The sequence below is a fragment of the Oryctolagus cuniculus genome, unplaced genomic scaffold (assembly GCF_964237555.1).
Source record: "Oryctolagus cuniculus unplaced genomic scaffold, mOryCun1.1 SCAFFOLD_136, whole genome shotgun sequence".
NCBI lineage: Eukaryota > Metazoa > Chordata > Mammalia > Lagomorpha > Leporidae > Oryctolagus > Oryctolagus cuniculus.
The window spans coordinates 109232-130607 of NW_027208217.1; the positions used below are offsets into that span (position 1 = coordinate 109232).

At 69.7% G+C, this 21376-nt stretch overlaps 9 non-coding genes across 9 annotated transcripts; all 9 read left to right on the top strand.

Moving 5' to 3' along the window:
• The first annotated feature begins 788 nt into the window (after positions 1 to 788).
• Positions 789 to 907, top strand: LOC138847950 (5S ribosomal RNA). The gene has a single exon (XR_011385822.1). It is a non-coding gene; the product is annotated as a 5S ribosomal RNA (ribosomal RNA).
• A 2297-nt stretch (positions 908 to 3204) lies between these two features.
• On the top strand, positions 3205 to 3323 carry LOC138847951 (5S ribosomal RNA). Its single transcript, XR_011385823.1, has one exon. It is a non-coding gene; the product is annotated as a 5S ribosomal RNA (ribosomal RNA).
• Positions 3324 to 5616: 2293 nt separating this feature from the next.
• LOC138847952 (5S ribosomal RNA) lies at positions 5617 to 5735 on the top strand. The gene has a single exon (XR_011385824.1). It is a non-coding gene; the product is annotated as a 5S ribosomal RNA (ribosomal RNA).
• A 2326-nt stretch (positions 5736 to 8061) lies between these two features.
• On the top strand, positions 8062 to 8180 carry LOC138848005 (5S ribosomal RNA). Its single transcript, XR_011385877.1, has one exon. It is a non-coding gene; the product is annotated as a 5S ribosomal RNA (ribosomal RNA).
• Positions 8181 to 10032: 1852 nt separating this feature from the next.
• On the top strand, positions 10033 to 10151 carry LOC138847953 (5S ribosomal RNA). The gene has a single exon (XR_011385825.1). It is a non-coding gene; the product is annotated as a 5S ribosomal RNA (ribosomal RNA).
• A 2350-nt stretch (positions 10152 to 12501) lies between these two features.
• LOC138848000 (5S ribosomal RNA) lies at positions 12502 to 12620 on the top strand. The gene has a single exon (XR_011385872.1). It is a non-coding gene; the product is annotated as a 5S ribosomal RNA (ribosomal RNA).
• Positions 12621 to 14932: 2312 nt separating this feature from the next.
• On the top strand, positions 14933 to 15051 carry LOC138847954 (5S ribosomal RNA). The gene has a single exon (XR_011385826.1). It is a non-coding gene; the product is annotated as a 5S ribosomal RNA (ribosomal RNA).
• Positions 15052 to 17372: 2321 nt separating this feature from the next.
• LOC138847956 (5S ribosomal RNA) lies at positions 17373 to 17491 on the top strand. The gene has a single exon (XR_011385828.1). It is a non-coding gene; the product is annotated as a 5S ribosomal RNA (ribosomal RNA).
• A 2339-nt stretch (positions 17492 to 19830) lies between these two features.
• Positions 19831 to 19949, top strand: LOC138847957 (5S ribosomal RNA). Its single transcript, XR_011385829.1, has one exon. It is a non-coding gene; the product is annotated as a 5S ribosomal RNA (ribosomal RNA).
• The last annotated feature ends 1427 nt before the right edge of the window (positions 19950 to 21376 follow it).

A 21376-nucleotide genomic window follows, 5' to 3' on the forward strand; every position in this document is an offset into this window, starting at 1 on the left:
GTGTGCCCCTTGTGTAGGCGTGTGTGTGTGTGTGTGTGTGTGTGTGTGAGTGCCCACGCGAGCGTGCGGCGGGGGTGATTCCGTGCGCTGCCGCCCTCCTTCCCGACCTGCTGCCCCACTTGGGCCCCCGTGACCGAGCGGGGACAAGGGTCCCCAGGCCCTCAGCTGTCCTCGCGGCGTGGGAGTGTGTGGAGGCGCGGCGGCCGTGCCGGGGGAGGGCGGGCGACCTGTGCGTCAGCGGTGGGGGGGCTGCTGGCGGCCGGGTAGGAGGGAAGGCCCGGGCCGCGGTGGTGTGGGGCGCCGAACCCCCTGGTGCCGGGACCCGCGAGCCGCGGGGCGCAGCCCTGGGCAGGCGTGGAGGCTGCCGGGCACGGCTGGCGTGTGGCTGGGCGATGGCGGCAGGCAGGGGATCCAGCCTAGAAAGAGAGAGTAGGAGTTCCCTGTGGCCAGCGGCAGCCGGAGGAGGTTGGCTCCCCTTGGCTTGGCGGCAGCGTGCCGACTGGGCGCCCGGTGCTGCAGGTCCTGGGCTGGGCAGGCGGAGGGCTGGAGTTCGGGCACTGGTGCAGGGCTAGGCGGAGGGCGGCTGAGGAGGGGGGGGAGGAGGAGAAGAGAAGAGAAGAGAAAAGAGGGAGGAGGCGGAGGAGAAGCGGGAGCGGGAGCGGGAGCGGGAGTGGGAATGGGAATGGGAATGGGAGTGAGAGCGGGGAGCGGGCAGGAGGAGGAGGAGGAGGCGGCGGCGGCGGCTGTGCGGGCGCGCACTCAAGAGGGGCCTGGAGGCGGCCTCTGGCGTCTACGGCCATACCACCCTGAACGCGCCCGATCTCGTCTGATCTCGGAAGCTAAGCAGGGTCGGGCCTGGTTAGTACTTGGATGGGAGACCGCCTGGGAATACCGGGGGCTGTAGGCTTTTGCCCCGCGGCACCCTCCCCTTTTGCTCGCCTTTGGCTGGCTGCCTAGCCACGCCCCCATCCGCCAGCCCGCACGCCGGGACCCCTGCGACCCCCAACGCAGCTCCAGCAGGGGGCAGAAGCCCGACCCCTCCACCTGGCAGCCCCAGCCCGCCCGCGCCTCGGGCCTGGGCCTGGGCCTGGGCCTGGGCCTGGGCCTGGGCACGGGCACGGGCACGGGCGGGCCGGCCAGCTGTCCCCGGCTGCCGCAGCCCCACCGCCAACCCCGGGGCCCACCCCGGGACACAGGCCACGCCCCGCGCCATCCCAGCGCGCCCCCTCCAACCCCAAACCAGCGACTCACCGCCCGCCAGGGCGCTCCCCTGCCGGCCGCCCCAACCCCGCAGCCCGCCGCACCAGCAGCTCCCGGCACCTGCACTCCCACCGCCCCTCCCGGGCTCCTGTCTCCCAGGGAGCCCAATGACTGTGACCACGACCACGACCACCGCCCGAAGACGACGCCAGGGCGCAGTTGCCCACCACTCAGGGCCCGGTGCCTCGCGCAGCCCAACCCGCGGGCCCTCTGCGCCACCTGGCCGTGCGGCGGCCACGCGCCACAGCCGCGGAAGCCCTCCAGAGCGCAAAGGAGGGACCCCACACCAAGCCTCGCAGGCAATACAGGCACCCTCTCCCTCTGTCTCTGACTTACACCAACACCTACACGTCTCTCTCTCTTTCTCTCTCTCTCTCTGTCTCTCTCTCCTCTCTCTGTCCCCCTCTCCCCCATCAGCCCTGACTCACACAGCATCCAAACGGGGCACCCTTTTGGCAGGCCAGGCAGAGACCCGCGGCCACAGGCTGCGTGCCCACAGGACCTCCCCGGGACAGAGGGTCCGTGGCAGGCAGGCAGCACACAGCCTGTGGTCTCTGTGGGGAGCAACTCGGATTGGACTGAGTTACTGGAATTAAGACTTATTCTATGCATCTGCTCTCCCACAATATGGCGCTGGGAGAGGAGCAAACAGCTTCTATGCAGCTGCCTCTTGCCAACTTGAGTGATGACCTCCAGGAGCTGATCCTGCTCCTGATTGAAGGAGAGCAGCGTACTCGGCGTGTGGGCAGCCGAGTTGGGATTGGCGGAAGAGGACTATAAAGGAGGAGAGAGACAACATGCACCAGGAACATCTAAGGGGAACACCTGTGCAGCCCCCGAGAGAGCCGGCCGGCCGGCGGTGTGCCGCTCCCCCGCGGAAGTGGGGAATGTGGCAGGGGGAACCGCCCTTCCACGGAGGTGGAAGGGACGGTAGCCAACCCGGGAAGAACCAGCAGCAAACCCGGGGAGGGCCGAGCAGACGAAAGAACAGCGCAGGGTCCTGTGTCGTTCCTCCATGAAGAGGGGGAGCGACAGTCTCGAACTGGCTGCCGGGCTGGAGGGTGCGGGTCGCGCTGAAGCGCCCCACCCTCCCGTGAGGGAACGGGCGCTGAGGACGGAAATCCCTCTGTGCCACGAAGGGTGTCGGGGTGTGCGACTGTGTGCCCCTTGTGTAGGCGTGTGTGTGTGTGTGTGTGTGTGTGTGAGTGCCCACGCGAGCGTGCGGCGGGGGTGATTCCGTGCGCTGCCGCCCTCCTTCCCGACCTGCTGCCCCACTTGGGCCCCCGTGACCGAGCGGGGACAAGGGTCCCCAGGCCCTCAGCTGTCCTCGCGGCGTGGGAGTGTGTGGAGGCGCGGCGGCCGTGCCGGGGGAGGGCGGGCGACCTGTGCGTCAGCGGTGGGGGGGCTGCTGGCGGCCGGGTAGGAGGGAAGGCCCGGGCCGCGGTGGTGTGGGGCGCCGAACCCCCTGGTGCCGGGACCCGCGAGCCGCGGGGCGCAGCCCTGGGCAGGCGTGGAGGCTGCCGGGCACGGCTGGCGTGTGGCTGGGCGATGGCGGCAGGCAGGGGATCCAGCCTAGAAAGAGAGAGTAGGAGTTCCCTGTGGCCAGCGGCAGCCGGAGGAGGTTGGCTCCCCTTGGCTTGGCGGCAGCGTGCCGACTGGGCGCCCGGTGCTGCAGGTCCTGGGCTGGGCAGGCGGAGGGCTGGAGTTCGGGCACTGGTGCAGGGCTAGGCGGAGGGCGGCTGAGGAGGGGGGGGAGGAGGAGAAGAGAAGAGAAGAGAAAAGAGGGAGGAGGCGGAGGAGAAGCGGGAGCGGGAGCGGGAGCGGGAGTGGGAATGGGAATGGGAATGGGAGTGAGAGCGGGGAGCGGGCAGGAGGAGGAGGAGGAGGCGGCGGCGGCGGCTGTGCGGGCGCGCACTCAAGAGGGGCCTGGAGGCGGCCTCTGGCGTCTACGGCCATACCACCCTGAACGCGCCCGATCTCGTCTGATCTCGGAAGCTAAGCAGGGTCGGGCCTGGTTAGTACTTGGATGGGAGACCGCCTGGGAATACCGGGGGCTGTAGGCTTTTGCCCCGCGGCACCCTCCCCTTTTGCTCGCCTTTGGCTGGCTGCCTAGCCACGCCCCCATCCGCCAGCCCGCACGCCGGGACCCCTGCGACCCCCAACGCAGCTCCAGCAGGGGGCAGAAGCCCGACCCCTCCACCTGGCAGCCCCAGCCCGCCCGCGCCTCGGGCCTGGGCCTGGGCCTGGGCCTGGGCCTGGGCCTGGGCACGGGCACGGGCACGGGCGGGCCGGCCAGCTGTCCCCGGCTGCCGCAGCCCCACCGCCAACCCCGGGGCCCACCCCGGGACACAGGCCACGCCCCGCGCCATCCCAGCGCGCCCCCTCCAACCCCAAACCAGCGACTCACCGCCCGCCAGGGCGCTCCCCTGCCGGCCGCCCCAACCCCGCAGCCCGCCGCACCAGCAGCTCCCGGCACCTGCACTCCCACCGCCCCTCCCGGGCTCCTGTCTCCCAGGGAGCCCAATGACTGTGACCACGACCACGACCACCGCCCGAAGACGACGCCAGGGCGCAGTTGCCCACCACTCAGGGCCCGGTGCCTCGCGCAGCCCAACCCGCGGGCCCTCTGCGCCACCTGGCCGTGCGGCGGCCACGCGCCACAGCCGCGGAAGCCCTCCAGAGCGCAAAGGAGGGACCCCACACCAAGCCTCGCAGGCAATACAGGCACCCTCTCCCTCTGTCTCTGACTTACACCAACACCTACACGTCTCTCTTTCTCTCTCTCTCTCTGTCTCTCTCTCCTCTCTCTGTCCCCCTCTCCCCCATCAGCCCTGACTCACACAGCATCCAAACGGGGCACCCTTTTGGCAGGCCAGGCAGAGACCCGCGGCCACAGGCTGCGTGCCCACAGGACCTCCCCGGGACAGAGGGTCCGTGGCAGGCAGGCAGCACACAGCCTGTGGTCTCTGTGGGGAGCAACTCGGATTGGACTGAGTTACTGGAATTAAGACTTATTCTATGCATCTGCTCTCCCACAATATGGCGCTGGGAGAGGAGAAAACAGCTTCTATGCAGCTGCCTCTTGCCAACTTGAGTGATGACCTCCAGGAGCTGATCCTGCTCCTGATTGAAGGAGAGCAGCGTACTCGGCGTGTGGGCAGCCGAGTTGGGATTGGCGGAAGAGGACTATAAAGGAGGAGAGAGACAACATGCACCAGGAACATCTAAGGGGAACACCTGTGCAGCCCCCGAGAGAGCCGGCCGGCCGGCGGTGTGCCGCTCCCCCGCGGAAGTGGGGAATGTGGCAGGGGGAACCGCCCTTCCACGGAGGTGGAAGGGACGGTAGCCAACCCGGGAAGAACCAGCAGCAAACCCGGGGAGGGCCGAGCAGACGAAAGAACAGCGCAGGGTCCTGTGTCGTTCCTCCATGAAGAGGGGGAGCGACAGTCTCGAACTGGCTGCCGGGCTGGAGGGTGCGGGTCGCGCTGAAGCGCCCCACCCTCCCGTGAGGGAACGGGCGCTGAGGACGGAAATCCCTCTGTGCCACGAAGGGTGTCGGGGTGTGCGACTGTGTGCCCCTTGTGTAGGCGTGTGTGTGTGTGTGTGTGTGTGTGTGAGTGCCCACGCGAGCGTGCGGCGGGGGTGATTCCGTGCGCTGCCGCCCTCCTTCCCGACCTGCTGCCCCACTTGGGCCCCCGTGACCGAGCGGGGACAAGGGTCCCCAGGCCCTCAGCTGTCCTCGCGGCGTGGGAGTGTGTGGAGGCGCGGCGGCCGTGCCGGGGGAGGGCGGGCGACCTGTGCGTCAGCGGTGGGGGGGCTGCTGGCGGCCGGGTAGGAGGGAAGGCCCGGGCCGCGGTGGTGTGGGGCGCCGAACCCCCTGGTGCCGGGACCCGCGAGCCGCGGGGCGCAGCCCTGGGCAGGCGTGGAGGCTGCCGGGCACGGCTGGCGTGTGGCTGGGCGATGGCGGCAGGCAGGGGATCCGGCCTAGAAAGAGAGAGTAGGAGTTCCCTGTGGCCAGCGGCAGCCGGAGGAGGTTGGCTCCCCTTGGCTTGGCGGCAGCGTGCCGACTGGGCGCCCGGTGCTGCAGGTCCTGGGCTGGGCAGGCGGAGGGCTGGAGTTCGGGCACTGGTGCAGGGCTAGGCGGAGGGCGGCTGAGGAGGGGGGGGAGGAGGAGAAGAGAAGAGAAGAGAAAAGAGGGAGGAGGCGGAGGAGAAGCGGCAGCGGGAGCGGGAGCGGGAGTGGGAATGGGAATGGGAATGGGAGTGAGAGCGGGGAGCGGGCAGGAGGAGGAGGAGGAGGCGGCGGCGGCGGCTGTGCGGGCGCGCACTCAAGAGGGGCCTGGAGGCGGCCTCTGGCGTCTACGGCCATACCACCCTGAACGCGCCCGATCTCGTCTGATCTCGGAAGCTAAGCAGGGTCGGGCCTGGTTAGTACTTGGATGGGAGACCGCCTGGGAATACCGGGGGCTGTAGGCTTTTGCCCCGCGGCACCCTCCCCTTTTGCTCGCCTTTGGCTGGCTGCCTAGCCACGCCCCCATCCGCCAGCCCGCACGCCGGGACCCCTGCGACCCCCAACGCAGCTCCAGCAGGGGGCAGAAGCCCGACCCCTCCACCTGGCAGCCCCAGCCCGCCCGCGCCTCGGGCCTGGGCCTGGGCCTGGGCCTGGGCCTGGGCCTGGGCCTGGGCACGGGCACGGGCACGGGCACGGGCGGGCCGGCCAGCTGTCCCCGGCTGCCGCAGCCCCACCGCCAACCCCGGGGCCCACCCCGGGACACAGGCCACGCCCCGCGCCATCCCAGCGCGCCCCCTCCAACCCCAAACCAGCGACTCACCGCCCGCCAGGGCGCTCCCCTGCCGGCCGCCCCAACCCCGCAGCCCGCCGCACCAGCAGCTCCCGGCACCTGCACTCCCACCGCCCCTCCCGGGCTCCTGTCTCCCAGGGAGCCCAATGACTGTGACCACGACCACGACCACCGCCCGAAGACGACGCCAGGGCGCGGTTGCCCACCACTCAGGGCCCGGTGCCTCGCGCAGCCCAACCCGCGGGCCCTCTGCGCCACCTGGCCGTGCGGCGGCCACGCGCCACAGCCGCGGAAGCCCTCCAGAGCGCAAAGGAGGGACCCCACACCAAGCCTCGCAGGCAATACAGGCACCCTCTCCCTCTGTCTCTGACTTACACCAACACCTACACGTCTCTCTCTCTTTCTCTCTCTCTCTCTGTCTCTCTCTCCTCTCTCTGTCCCCCTCTCCCCCATCAGCCCTGACTCACACAGCATCCAAACGGGGCACCCTTTTGGCAGGCCAGGCAGAGACCCGCGGCCACAGGCTGCGTGCCCACAGGACCTCCCCGGGACAGAGGGTCCGTGGCAGGCAGGCAGCACACAGCCTGTGGTCTCTGTGGGGAGCAACTCGGATTGGACTGAGTTACTGGAATTAAGACTTATTCTATGCATCTGCTCTCCCACAATATGGCGCTGGGAGAGGAGAAAACAGCTTCTATGCAGCTGCCTCTTGCCAACTTGAGTGATGACCTCCAGGAGCTGATCCTGCTCCTGATTGGAGGAGAGTAGCGTACTTGGCGTGTGGGCAGCCGAGTTGGGATTGGCGGAAGAGGACTATAAAGGAGGAGAGAGACAACATGCACCAGGAACATCTAAGGGGAACACCTGTGCAGCCCCCGAGAGAGCCGGCCGGCCGGCGGTGTGCCGCTCCCCCGCGGAAGTGGGGAATGTGGCAGGGGGAACCGCCCTTCCACGGAGGTGGAAGGGATGGTAGCCAACCCGGGAAGAACCAGCAGCAAACCCGGGGAGGGCCGAGCAGACGAAAGAACAGCGCAGGGTCCTGTGTCGTTCCTCCATGAAGAGGGGGAGCGACAGTCTCGAACTGGCTGCCGGGCTGGAGGGTGCGGGTCGCGCTGAAGCGCCCCACCCTCCCGTGAGGGAACGGGCGCTGAGGACGGAAATCCCTCTGTGCCACGAAGGGTGTCGGGGTGTGCGACTGTGTGCCCCTTGTGTAGGCGTGTGTGTGTGTGTGTGTGTGTGTGTGTGTGTGTGAGTGCCCACGCGAGCGTGCGGCGGGGGTGATTCCGTGCGCTGCCGCCCTCCTTCCCGACCTGCTGCCCCACTTGGGCCCCCGTGACCGAGCGGGGACAAGGGTCCCCAGGCCCTCAGCTGTCCTCGCGGCGTGGGAGTGTGTGGAGGCGCGGCGGCCGTGCCGGGGGAGGGCGGGCGACCTGTGCGTCAGCGGTGGGGGGGCTGCTGGCGGCCGGGTAGGAGGGAAGGCCCGGGCCGCGGTGGTGTGGGGCGCCGAACCCCCTGGTGCCGGGACCCGCGAGCCGCGGGGCGCAGCCCTGGGCAGGCGTGGAGGCTGCCGGGCACGGCTGGCGTGTGGCTGGGCGATGGCGGCAGGCAGGGGATCCGGCCTAGAAAGAGAGAGTAGGAGTTCCCTGTGGCCAGCGGCAGCCGGAGGAGGTTGGCTCCCCTTGGCTTGGCGGCAGCGTGCCGACTGGGCGCCCGGTGCTGCACTGCAGGTCCTGGGCTGGGCAGGCGGAGGGCTGGAGTTCGGGCACTGGTGCAGGGCTAGGCGGAGGGCGGCTGAGGAGGGGGGGGGAGGAGGAGAAGAGAAGAGAAGAGAAAAGAGGGAGGAGGCGGAGGAGAAGCGGCAGCGGGAGCGGGAGCGGGAGTGGGAATGGGAATGGGAGTGAGAGCGGGGAGCGGGCAGGAGGAGGAGGAGGAGGAGGCGGCGGCGGCGGCGGCGGCTGTGCGGGCGCGCACTCAAGAGGGGCCTGGAGGCGGCCTCTGGCGTCTACGGCCATACCACCCTGAACGCGCCCGATCTCGTCTGATCTCGGAAGCTAAGCAGGGTCGGGCCTGGTTAGTACTTGGATGGGAGACCGCCTGGGAATACTGGGTGCTGTAGGCTTTTGCCCCGCGGCACCCTCCCCTTTTGCTCGCCTTTGGCTGGCTGCCTAGCCACGCCCCCATCCGCCAGCCCGCACGCCGGGACCCCTGCGACCCCCAACGCAGCTCCAGCAGGGGGCAGAAGCCCGACCCCTCCACCTGGCAGCCCCAGCCCGCCCGCGCCTCGGGCCTGGGCCTGGGCCTGGGCCTGGGCACGGGCACGGGCACGGGCACGGGCACGGGCGGGCCGGCCAGCTGTCCCCGGCTGCCGCAGCCCCACCGCCAACCCCGGGGCCCACCCCGGGACACAGGCCACGCCCCGCGCCATCCAGCGCGCCCCCTCCAACCCCAAACCAGCGACTCACCGCCCGCCAGGGCGCTCCCCTGCCGGCCGCCCCAACCCCGCAGCCCGCCGCACCAGCAGCTCCCGGCACCTGCACTCCCACCGCCCCTCCCGGGCTCCTGTCTCCCAGGGAGCCCAATGACTGTGACCACGACCACGACCACGACCACCGCCCGAAGACGACGCCAGGGCGCGGTTGCCCACCACTCAGGGCCCGGTGCCTCGCGCAGCCCAACCCGCGGGCCCTCTGCGCCACCTGGCCGTGCGGCGGCCACGCGCCACAGCCGCGGAAGCCCTCCAGAGCGCAAAGGAGGGACCCCACACCAAGCCTCGCAGGCAATACAGGCACCCTCTCCCTCTGTCTCTGACTTACACCAACACCTACACGTCTCTCTCTCTTTCTCTCTCTCTCTCTGTCTCTCTCTCCTCTCTCTGTCCCCCTCTCCCCCATCAGCCCTGACTCACACAGCATCCAAACGGGGCACCCTTTTGGCAGGCCTGGCAGAGACCCGCGGCCACAGGCTGCGTGCCCACAGGACCTCCCCGGGACAGAGGGTCCGTGGCAGGCAGGCAGCACACAGCCTGTGGTCTCGAACTGGCTGCCGGGCTGGAGGGTGCGGGTCGCGCTGAAGCGCCCCACCCTCCCGTGAGGGAACGGGCGCTGAGGACGGAAATCCCTCTGTGCCACGAAGGGTGTCGGGGTGTGCGACTGTGTGCCCCTTGTGTAGGCGTGTGTGTGTGTGTGTGTGTGTGTGAGTGCCCACGCGAGCGTGCGGCGGGGGTGATTCCGTACGCTGCCGCCCTCCTTCCCGACCTGCTGCCCCACTTGGGCCCCCGTGACCGAGCGGGGACAAGGGTCCCCAGGCCCTCAGCTGTCCTCGCGGCGTGGGAGTGTGTGGAGGCGCGGCGGCCGTGCCGGGGGAGGGCGGGCGACCTGTGCGTCAGCGGTGGGGGGGCTGCTGGCGGCCGGGTAGGAGGGAAGGCCCGGGCCGCGGTGGTGTGGGGCGCCGAACCCCCTGGTGCCGGGACCCGCGAGCCGCGGGGCGCAGCCCTGGGCAGGCGTGGAGGCTGCCGGGCACGGCTGGCGTGTGGCTGGGCGATGGCGGCAGGCAGGGGATCCGGCCTAGAAAGAGAGAGTAGGAGTTCCCTGTGGCCAGCGGCAGCCGGAGGAGGTTGGCTCCCCTTGGCTTGGCGGCAGCGTGCCGACTGGGCGCCCGGTGCTGCACTGCAGGTCCTGGGCTGGGCAGGCGGAGGGCTGGAGTTTGGGCACTGGTGCAGGGCTAGGCGGAGGGCGGCTGAGGAGGAGGGGGGGGGAGGAGGAGAAGAGAAGAGAAGAGAAAAGAGGGAGGAGGCGGAGGAGAAGCGGCAGCGGGAGCGGGAGCGGGAGTGGGAATGGGAATGGGAATGGGAGTGAGAGCGGGGAGCGGGCAGGAAGAGGAGGCGGCGGCGGCGGCGGCGGCGGCGGCGGCGGCGGCGGCGGCGGCGGCTGTGCGGGCGCGCACTCAAGAGGGGCCTGGAGGCGGCCTCTGGCGTCTACGGCCATACCACCCTGAACGCGCCCGATCTCGTCTGATCTCGGAAGCTAAGCAGGGTCGGGCCTGGTTAGTACTTGGATGGGAGACCGCCTGGGAATACCGGGGGCTGTAGGCTTTTGCCCCGCGGCACCCTCCCCTTTTGCTCGCCTTTGGCTGGCTGCCTAGCCACGCCCCCATCCGCCAGCCCGCACGCCGGGACCCCTGCGACCCCCAACGCAGCTCCAGCAGGGGGCAGAAGCCCGACCCCTCCACCTGGCAGCCCCAGCCCGCCCGCGCCTCGGGCCTGGGCCTGGGCCTGGGCCTGGGCACGGGCACGGGCACGGGCACGGGCACGGGCGGGCCGGCCAGCTGTCCCCGGCTGCCGCAGCCCCACCGCCAACCCCGGGGCCCACCCCGGGACACAGGCCACGCCCCGCGCCATCCAGCGCGCCCCCTCCAACCCCAAACCAGCGACTCACCGCCCGCCAGGGCGCTCCCCTGCCGGCCGCCCCAACCCCGCAGCCCGCCGCACCAGCAGCTCCCGGCACCTGCACTCCCACCGCCCCTCCCGGGCTCCTGTCTCCCAGGGAGCCCAATGACTGTGACCACGACCACGACCACGACCACCGCCCGAAGACGACGCCAGGGCGCGGTTGCCCACCACTCAGGGCCCGGTGCCTCGCGCAGCCCAACCCGCGGGCCCTCTGCGCCACCTGGCCGTGCGGCGGCCACGCGCCACAGCCGCGGAAGCCCTCCAGAGCGCAAAGGAGGGACCCCACACCAAGCCTCGCAGGCAATACAGGCACCCTCTCCCTCTGTCTCTGACTTACACCAACACCTACACGTCTCTCTCTCTTTCTCTCTCTCTCTCTGTCTCTCTCTCCTCTCTCTGTCCCCCTCTCCCCCATCAGCCCTGACTCACACAGCATCCAAACGGGGCACCCTTTTGGCAGGCCAGGCAGAGACCCGCGGCCACAGGCTGCGTGCCCACAGGACCTCCCCGGGACAGAGGGTCCGTGGCAGGCAGGCAGCACACAGCCTGTGGTCTCTGTGGGGAGCAACTCGGATTGGACTGAGTTACTGGAATTAAGACTTATTCTATGCATCTGCTCTCCCACAATATGGCGCTGGGAGAGGAGCAAACAGCTTCTATGCAGCTGCCTCTTGCCAACTTGAGTGATGACCTCCAGGAGCTGATCCTGCTCCTGATTGGAGGAGAGCAGCGTACTTGGCGTGTGGGCAGCCGAGTTGGGATTGGCGGAAGAGGACTATAAAGGAGGAGAGAGACAACATGCACCAGGAACATCTAAGGGGAACACCTGTGCAGCCCCCGAGAGAGCCGGCCGGCCGGCCGGCGGTGTGCCGCTCCCCCGCGGAAGTGGGGAATGTGGCAGGGGGAACCGCCCTTCCACGGAGGTGGAAGGGACGGTAGCCAACCCGGGAAGAACCAGCAGCAAACCCGGGGAGGGCCGAGCAGACGAAAGAACAGCGCAGGGTCCTGTGTCGTTCCTCCATGAAGAGGGGGAGCGACAGTCTCGAACTGGCTGCCGGGCTGGAGGGTGCGGGTCGCGCTGAAGCGCCCCACCCTCCCGTGAGGGAACGGGCGCTGAGGACGGAAATCCCTCTGTGCCACGAAGGGTGTCGGGGTGTGCGACTGTGTGCCCCTTGTGTAGGCGTGTGTGTGTGTGTGTGTGTGTGTGTGAGTGCCCACGCGAGCGTGCGGCGGGGGTGATTCCGTGTGCTGCCGCCCTCCTTCCCGACCTGCTGCCCCACTTGGGCCCCCGTGACCGAGCGGGGACAAGGGTCCCCAGGCCCTCAGCTGTCCTCGCGGCGTGGGAGTGTGTGGAGGCGCGGCGGCCGTGCCGGGGGAGGGCGGGCGACCTGTGCGTCAGCGGTGGGGGGGCTGCTGGCGGCCGGGTAGGAGGGAAGGCCCGGGCCGCGGTGGTGTGGGGCGCCGAACCCCCTGGTGCCGGGACCCGCGAGCCGCGGGGCGCAGCCCTGGGCAGGCGTGGAGGCTGCCGGGCACGGCTGGCGTGTGGCTGGGCGATGGCGGCAGGCAGGGGATCCGGCCTAGAAAGAGAGAGTAGGAGTTCCCTGTGGCCAGCGGCAGCCGGAGGAGGTTGGCTCCCCTTGGCTTGGCGGCAGCGTGCCGACTGGGCGCCCGGTGCTGCACTGCAGGTCCTGGGCTGGGCAGGCGGAGGGCTGGAGTTCGGGCACTGGTGCAGGGCTAGGCGGAGTGCGGCTGAGGGGGGGGGGGAGGAGGAGGAGAAGAGAAGAGAAGAGAAAAGAGGGAGGAGGCGGAGGAGAAGCGGCAGCGGGAGCGGGAGCGGGAGCGGGAATGGGAATGGGAATGGGAATGGGAATGGGAATGGGAGTGAGAGCGGGGAGCGGGCAGGAGGAGGAGGAGGAGGCGGCGGCGGCGGCGGCGGCGGCGGCGGCGGCTGTGCGGGCGCGCACTCAAGAGGGGCCTGGAGGCAGCCTCTGGCGTCTACGGCCATACCACCCTGAACGCGCCCGATCTCGTCTGATCTCGGAAGCTAAGCAGGGTCGGGCCTGGTTAGTACTTGGATGGGAGACCGCCTGGGAATACCGGGTGCTGTAGGCTTTTGCCCCGCGGCACCCTCCCCTTTTGCTCGCCTTTGGCTGGCTGCCTAGCCACGCCCCCATCCGCCAGCCCGCACGCCGGGACCCCTGCGACCCCCAACGCAGCTCCAGCAGGGGGCAGAAGCCCGACCCCTCCACCTGGCAGCCCCAGCCCGCCCGCGCCTCGGGCCTGGGCCTGGGCCTGGGCACGGGCACGGGCACGGGCACGGGCACGGGCGGGCCGGCCAGCTGTCCCCGGCTGCCGCAGCCCCACCGCCAACCCCGGGGCCCACCCCGGGACACAGGCCACGCCCCGCGCCATCCAGCGCGCCCCCTCCAACCCCAAACCAGCGACTCACCGCCCGCCAGGGCGCTCCCCTGCCGGCCGCCCCAACCCCGCAGCCCGCCGCACCAGCAGCTCCCGGCACCTGCACTCCCACCGCCCCTCCCGGGCTCCTGTCTCCCAGGGAGCCCAATGACTGTGACCACGACCACGACCACGACCACCGCCCGAAGACGACGCCAGGGCGCGGTTGCCCACCACTCAGGGCCCGGTGCCTCGCGCAGCCCAACCCGCGGGCCCTCTGCGCCACCTGGCCGTGCGGCGGCCACGCGCCACAGCCGCGGAAGCCCTCCAGAGCGCAAAGGAGGGACCCCACACCAAGCCTCGCAGGCAATACAGGCACCCTCTCCCTCTGTCTCTGACTTACACCAACACCTACACGTCTCTCTCTCTTTCTCTCTCTCTCTCTGTCTCTCTCTCCTCTCTCTGTCCCCCTCTCCCCCATCAGCCCTGACTCACACAGCATCCAAACGGGGCACCCTTTTGGCAGGCCAGGCAGAGACCCGCGGCCACAGGCTGCGTGCCCACAGGACCTCCCCGGGACAGAGGGTCCGTGGCAGGCAGGCAGCACACAGCCTGTGGTCTCTGTGGGGAGCAACTCGGATTGGACTGAGTTACTGGAATTAAGACTTATTCTATGCATCTGCTCTCCCACAATATGGCGCTGGGAGAGGAGCAAACAGCTTCTATGCAGCTGCCTCTTGCCAACTTGAGTGATGACCTCCAGGAGCTGATCCTGCTCCTGATTGGAGGAGAGCAGCGTACTTGGCGTGTGGGCAGCCGAGTTGGGATTGGCGGAAGAGGACTATAAAGGAGGAGAGAGACAACATGCACCAGGAACATCTAAGGGGAACACCTGTGCAGCCCCCGAGAGAGCCGGCCGGCCGGCCGGCGGTGTGCCGCTCCCCCGCGGAAGTGGGGAATGTGGCAGGGGGAACCGCCCTTCCACGGAGGTGGAAGGGACGGTAGCCAACCCGGGAAGAACCAGCAGCAAACCCGGGGAGGGCCGAGCAGACGAAAGAACAGCGCAGGGTCCTGTGTCGTTCCTCCATGAAGAGGGGGAGCGACAGTCTCGAACTGGCTGCCGGGCTGGAGGGTGCGGGTCGCGCTGAAGCGCCCCACCCTCCCGTGAGGGAACGGGCGCTGAGGACGGAAATCCCTCTGTGCCACGAAGGGTGTCGGGGTGTGCGACTGTGTGCCCCTTGTGTAGGCGTGTGTGTGTGTGTGTGTGTGTGTGTGTGTGTGAGTGCCCACGCGAGCGTGCGGCGGGGGTGATTCCGTGCGCTGCCGCCCTCCTTCCCGACCTGCTGCCCCACTTGGGCCCCCGTGACCGAGCGGGGACAAGGGTCCCCAGGCCCTCAGCTGTCCTCGCGGCGTGGGAGTGTGTGGAGGCGCGGCGGCCGTGCCGGGGGAGGGCGGGCGACCTGTGCGTCAGCGGTGGGGGGGCTGCTGGCGGCCGGGTAGGAGGGAAGGCCCGGGCCGCGGTGGTGTGGGGCGCCGAACCCCCTGGTGCCGGGACCCGCGAGCCGCGGGGCGCAGCCCTGGGCAGGCGTGGAGGCTGCCGGGCACGGCTGGCGTGTGGCTGGGCGATGGCGGCAGGCAGGGGATCCGGCCTAGAAAGAGAGAGTAGGAGTTCCCTGTGGCCAGCGGCAGCCGGAGGAGGTTGGCTCCCCTTGGCTTGGCGGCAGCGTGCCGACTGGGCGCCCGGTGCTGCAGGTCCTGGGCTGGGCAGGCGGAGGGCTGGAGTTCGGGCACTGGTGCAGGGCTAGGCGGAGGGCGGCTGAGGAGGGGGGGGAGGAGGAGAAGAGAAGAGAAGAGAAAAGAGGGAGGAGGCGGAGGAGAAGCGGCAGCGGGAGCGGGAGCGGGAGTGGGAATGGGAATGGGAATGGGAGTGAGAGCGGGGAGCGGGCAGGAGGAGGAGGAGGCGGCGGCGGCGGCGGCGGCGGCTGTGCGGGCGCGCACTCAAGAGGGGCCTGGAGGCGGCCTCTGGCGTCTACGGCCATACCACCCTGAACGCGCCCGATCTCGTCTGATCTCGGAAGCTAAGCAGGGTCGGGCCTGGTTAGTACTTGGATGGGAGACCGCCTGGGAATACCGGGGGCTGTAGGCTTTTGCCCCGCGGCACCCTCCCCTTTTGCTCGCCTTTGGCTGGCTGCCTAGCCACGCCCCCATCCGCCAGCCCGCACGCCGGGACCCCTGCGACCCCCAACGCAGCTCCAGCAGGGGGCAGAAGCCCGACCCCTCCACCTGGCAGCCCCAGCCCGCCCGCGCCTCGGGCCTGGGCCTGGGCCTGGGCCTGGGCACGGGCACGGGCACGGGCACGGGCACGGGCACGGGCGGGCCGGCCAGCTGTCCCCGGCTGCCGCAGCCCCACCGCCAACCCCGGGGCCCACCGGGGACACAGGCCACGCCCCGCGCCATCCAGCGCGCCCCCTCCAACCCCAAACCAGCGACTCACCGCCCGCCAGGGCGCTCCCCTGCCGGCCGCCCCAACCCCGCAGCCCGCCGCACCAGCAGCTCCCGGCACCTGCACTCCCACCGCCCCTCCCGGGCTCCTGTCTCCCAGGGAGCCCAATGACTGTGACCACGACCACGACCACGACCACCGCCCGAAGACGACGCCAGGGCGCGGTTGCCCACCACTCAGGGCCCGGTGCCTCGCGCAGCCCAACCCGCGGGCCCTCTGCGCCACCTGGCCGTGCGGCGGCCACGCGCCACAGCCGCGGAAGCCCTCCAGAGCGCAAAGGAGGGACCCCACACCAAGCCTCGCAGGCAATACAGGCACCCTCTCCCTCTGTCTCTGACTTACACCAACACCTACACGTCTCTCTCTCTTTCTCTCTCTCTCTCTGTCTCTCTCTCCTCTCTCTGTCCCCCTCTCCCCCATCAGCCCTGACTCACACAGCATCCAAACGGGGCACCCTTTTGGCAGGCCAGGCAGAGACCCGCGGCCACAGGCTGCGTGCCCACAGGACCTCCCCGGGACAGAGGGTCCGTGGCAGGCAGGCAGCACACAGCCTGTGGTCTCTGTGGGGAGCAACTCGGATTGGACTGAGTTACTGGAATTAAGACTTATTCTATGCATCTGCTCTCCCACAATATGGCGCTGGGAGAGGAGAAAACAGCTTCTATGCAGCTGCCTCTTGCCAACTTGAGTGATGACCTCCAGGAGCTGATCCTGCTCCTGATTGGAGGAGAGCAGCGTACTTGGCGTGTGGGCAGCCGAGTTGGGATTGGCGGAAGAGGACTATAAAGGAGGAGAGAGACAACATGCACCAGGAACATCTAAGGGGAACACCTGTGCAGCCCCCGAGAGAGCCGGCCGGCCGGCCGGCGGTGTGCCGCTCCCCCGCGGAAGTGGGGAATGTGGCAGGGGGAACCGCCCTTCCACGGAGGTGGAAGGGACGGTAGCCAACCCGGGAAGAACCAGCAGCAAACCCGGGGAGGGCCGAGCAGACGAAAGAACAGCGCAGGGTCCTGTGTCGTTCCTCCATGAAGAGGGGGAGCGACAGTCTCGAACTGGCTGCCGGGCTGGAGGGTGCGGGTCGCGCTGAAGCGCCCCACCCTCCCGTGAGGGAACGGGCGCTGAGGACGGAAATCCCTCTGTGCCACGAAGGGTGTCGGGGTGTGCGACTGTGTGCCCCTTGTGTAGGCGTGTGTGTGTGTGTGTGTGTGTGTGTGTGTGAGTGCCCACGCGAGCGTGCGGCGGGGGTGATTCCGTGCGCTGCCGCCCTCCTTCCCGACCTGCTGCCCCACTTGGGCCCCCGTGACCGAGCGGGGACAAGGGTCCCCAGGCCCTCAGCTGTCCTCGCGGCGTGGGAGTGTGTGGAGGCGCGGCGGCCGTGCCGGGGGAGGGCGGGCGACCTGTGCGTCAGCGGTGGGGGGGCTGCTGGCGGCCGGGTAGGAGGGAAGGCCCGGGCCGCGGTGGTGTGGGGCGCCGAACCCCCTGGTGCCGGGACCCGCGAGCCGCGGGGCGCAGCCCTGGGCAGGCGTGGAGGCTGCCGGGCACGGCTGGCGTGTGGCTGGGCGATGGCGGCAGGCAGGGGATCCGGCCTAGAAAGAGAGAGTAGGAGTTCCCTGTGGCCAGCGGCAGCCGGAGGAGGTTGGCTCCCCTTGGCTTGGCGGCAGCGTGCCGACTGGGCGCCCGGTGCTGCAGGTCCTGGGCTGGGCAGGCGGAGGGCTGGAGTTCGGGCACTGGTGCAGGGCTAGGCGGAGGGCGGCTGAGGAGGGGGGGGAGGAGGAGAAGAGAAGAGAAGAGAAAAGAGGGAGGAGGCGGAGGAGAAGCGGCAGCGGGAGCGGGAGCGGGAGTGGGAATGGGAATGGGAATGGGAGTGAGAGCGGGGAGCGGGCAGGAGGAGGAGGAGGCGGCGGCGGCGGCGGCGGCGGCTGTGCGGGCGCGCACTCAAGAGGGGCCTGGAGGCGGCCTCTGGCGTCTACGGCCATACCACCCTGAACGCGCCCGATCTCGTCTGATCTCGGAAGCTAAGCAGGGTCGGGCCTGGTTAGTACTTGGATGGGAGACCGCCTGGGAATACCGGGGGCTGTAGGCTTTTGCCCCGCGGCACCCTCCCCTTTTGCTCGCCTTTGGCTGGCTGCCTAGCCACGCCCCCATCCGCCAGCCCGCACGCCGGGACCCCTGCGACCCCCAACGCAGCTCCAGCAGGGGGCAGAAGCCCGACCCCTCCACCTGGCAGCCCCAGCCCGCCCGCGCCTCGGGCCTGGGCCTGGGCCTGGGCCTGGGCCTGGGCCTGGGCCTGGGCACGGGCACGGGCACGGGCGGGCCGGCCAGCTGTCCCCGGCTGCCGCAGCCCCACTGCCAACCCCGGGGCCCACCCCGGGACACAGGCCACGCCCCGCGCCATCCCAGCGCGCCCCCTCCAACCCCAAACCAGCGACTCACCGCCCGCCAGGGCGCTCCCCTGCCGGCCGCCCCAACCCCGCAGCCCGCCGCACCAGCAGCTCCCGGCACCTGCACTCCCACCGCCCCTCCCGGGCTCCTGTCTCCCAGGGAGCCCAATGACTGTGACCACGACCACGACCACCGCCCGAAGACGACGCCAGGGCGCAGTTGCCCACCACTCAGGGCCCGGTGCCTCGCGCAGCCCAACCCGCGGGCCCTCTGCGCCACCTGGCCGTGCGGCGGCCACGCGCCACAGCCGCGGAAGCCCTCCAGAGCGCAAAGGAGGGACCCCACACCAAGCCTCGCAGGCAATACAGGCACCCTCTCCCTCTGTCTCTGACTTACACCAACACCTACACGTCTCTCTCTCTTTCTCTCTCTCTCTCTGTCTCTCTCTCCTCTCTCTGTCCCCCTCTCCCCCATCAGCCCTGACTCACACAGCATCCAAACGGGGCACCCTTTTGGCAGGCCAGGCAGAGACCCGCGGCCACAGGCTGCGTGCCCACAGGACCTCCCCGGGACAGAGGGTCCGTGGCAGGCAGGCAGCACACAGCCTGTGGTCTCTGTGGGGAGCAACTCGGATTGGACTGAGTTACTGGAATTAAGACTTATTCTATGCATCTGCTCTCCCACAATATGGCGCTGGGAGAGGAGAAAACAGCTTCTATGCAGCTGCCTCTTGCCAACTTGAGTGATGACCTCCAGGAGCTGATCCTGCTCCTGATTGGAGGAGAGCAGCGTACTTGGCGTGTGGGCAGCCGAGTTGGGATTGGCGGAAGAGGACTATAAAGGAGGAGAGAGACAACATGCACCAGGAACATCTAAGGGGAACACCTGTGCAGCCCCCGAGAGAGCCGGCCGGCCGGCCGGCGGTGTGCCGCTCCCCCGCGGAAGTGGGGAATGTGGCAGGGGGAACCGCCCTTCCACGGAGGTGGAAGGGACGGTAGCCAACCCGGGAAGAACCAGCAGCAAACCCGGGGAGGGCCGAGCAGACGAAAGAACAGCGCAGGGTCCTGTGTCGTTCCTCCATGAAGAGGGGGAGCGACAGTCTCGAACTGGCTGCCGGGCTGGAGGGTGCGGGTCGCGCTGAAGCGCCCCACCCTCCCGTGAGGGAACGGGCGCTGAGGACGGAAATCCCTCTGTGCCACGAAGGGTGTCGGGGTGTGCGACTGTGTGCCCCTTGTGTAGGCGTGTGTGTGTGTGTGTGTGTGTGTGTGTGTGAGTGCCCACGCGAGCGTGCGGCGGGGGTGATTCCGTGCGCTGCCGCCCTCCTTCCCGACCTGCTGCCCCACTTGGGCCCCCGTGACCGAGCGGGGACAAGGGTCCCCAGGCCCTCAGCTGTCCTCGCGGCGTGGGAGTGTGTGGAGGCGCGGCGGCCGTGCCGGGGGAGGGCGGGCGACCTGTGCGTCAGCGGTGGGGGGGCTGCTGGCGGCCGGGTAGGAGGGAAGGCCCGGGCCGCGGTGGTGTGGGGCGCCGAACCCCCTGGTGCCGGGACCCGCGAGCCGCGGGGCGCAGCCCTGGGCAGGCGTGGAGGCTGCCGGGCACGGCTGGCGTGTGGCTGGGCGATGGCGGCAGGCAGGGGATCCGGCCTAGAAAGAGAGAGTAGGAGTTCCCTGTGGCCAGCGGCAGCCGGAGGAGGTTGGCTCCCCTTGGCTTGGCGGCAGCGTGCCGACTGGGCGCCCGGTGCTGCACTGCAGGTCCTGGGCTGGGCAGGCGGAGGGCTGGAGTTCGGGCACTGGTGCAGGGCTAGGCGGAGTGCGGCTGAGGGGGGGGGGAGGAGGAGGAGAAGAGAAGAGAAGAGAAAAGAGGGAGGAGGCGGAGGAGAAGCGGCAGCGGGAGCGGGAGCGGGAGCGGGAATGGGAATGGGAATGGGAATGGGAGTGAGAGCGGGGAGCGGGCAGGAGGAGGAGGAGGAGGCGGCGGCGGCGGCGGCGGCGGCGGCGGCTGTGCGGGCGCGCACTCAAGAGGGGCCTGGAGGCAGCCTCTGGCGTCTACGGCCATACCACCCTGAACGCGCCCGATCTCGTCTGATCTCGGAAGCTAAGCAGGGTCGGGCCTGGTTAGTACTTGGATGGGAGACCGCCTGGGAATACCGGGGGCTGTAGGCTTTTGCCCCGCGGCACCCTCCCCTTTTGCTCGCCTTTGGCTGGCTGCCTAGCCACGCCCCCATCCGCCAGCCCGCACGCCGGGACCCCTGCGACCCCCAACGCAGCTCCAGCAGGGGGCAGAAGCCCGACCCCTCCACCTGGCAGCCCCAGCCCGCCCGCGCCTCGGGCCTGGGCCTGGGCCTGGGCCTGGGCACGGGCACGGGCACGGGCACGGGCACGGGCACGGGCGGGCCGGCCAGCTGTCCCCGGCTGCCGCAGCCCCACCGCCAACCCCGGGGCCCACCCCGGGACACAGGCCACGCCCCGCGCCATCCAGCGCGCCCCCTCCAACCCCAAACCAGCGACTCACCGCCCGCCAGGGCGCTCCCCTGCCGGCCGCCCCAACCCCGCAGCCCGCCGCACCAGCAGCTCCCGGCACCTGCACTCCCACCGCCCCTCCCGGGCTCCTGTCTCCCAGGGAGCCCAATGACTGTGACCACGACCACGACCACGACCACCGCCCGAAGACGACGCCAGGGCGCGGTTGCCCACCACTCAGGGCCCGGTGCCTCGCGCAGCCCAACCCGCGGGCCCTCTGCGCCACCTGGCCGTGCGGCGGCCACGCGCCACAGCCGCGGAAGCCCTCCAGAGCGCAAAGGAGGGACCCCACACCAAGCCTCGCAGGCAATACAGGCACCCTCTCCCTCTGTCTCTGACTTACACCAACACCTACACGTCTCTCTCTCTTTCTCTCTCTCTCTCTGTCTCTCTCTCCTCTCTCTGTCCCCCTCTCCCCCATCAGCCCTGACTCACACAGCATCCAAACGGGGCACCCTTTTGGCAGGCCAGGCAGAGACCCGCGGCCACAGGCTGCGTGCCCACAGGACCTCCCCGGGACAGAGGGTCCGTGGCAGGCAGGCAGCACACAGCCTGTGGTCTCTGTGGGGAGCAACTCGGATTGGACTGAGTTACTGGAATTAAGACTTATTCTATGCATCTGCTCTCCCACAATATGGCGCTGGGAGAGGAGAAAACAGCTTCTATGCAGCTGCCTCTTGCCAACTTGAGTGATGACCTCCAGGAGCTGATCCTGCTCCTGATTGGAGGAGAGCAGCGTACTTGGCGTGTGGGCAGCCGAGTTGGGATTGGCGGAAGAGGACTATAAAGGAGGAGAGAGACAACATGCACCAGGAACATCTAAGGGGAACACCTGTGCAGCCCCCGAGAGAGCCGGCCGGCCGGCCGGCGGTGTGCCGCTCCCCCGCGGAAGTGGGGAATGTGGCAGGGGGAACCGCCCTTCCACGGAGGTGGAAGGGACGGTAGCCAACCCGGGAAGAACCAGCAGCAAACCCGGGGAGGGCCGAGCAGACGAAAGAACAGCGCAGGGTCCTGTGTCGTTCCTCCATGAAGAGGGGGAGCGACAGTCTCGAACTGGCTGCCGGGCTGGA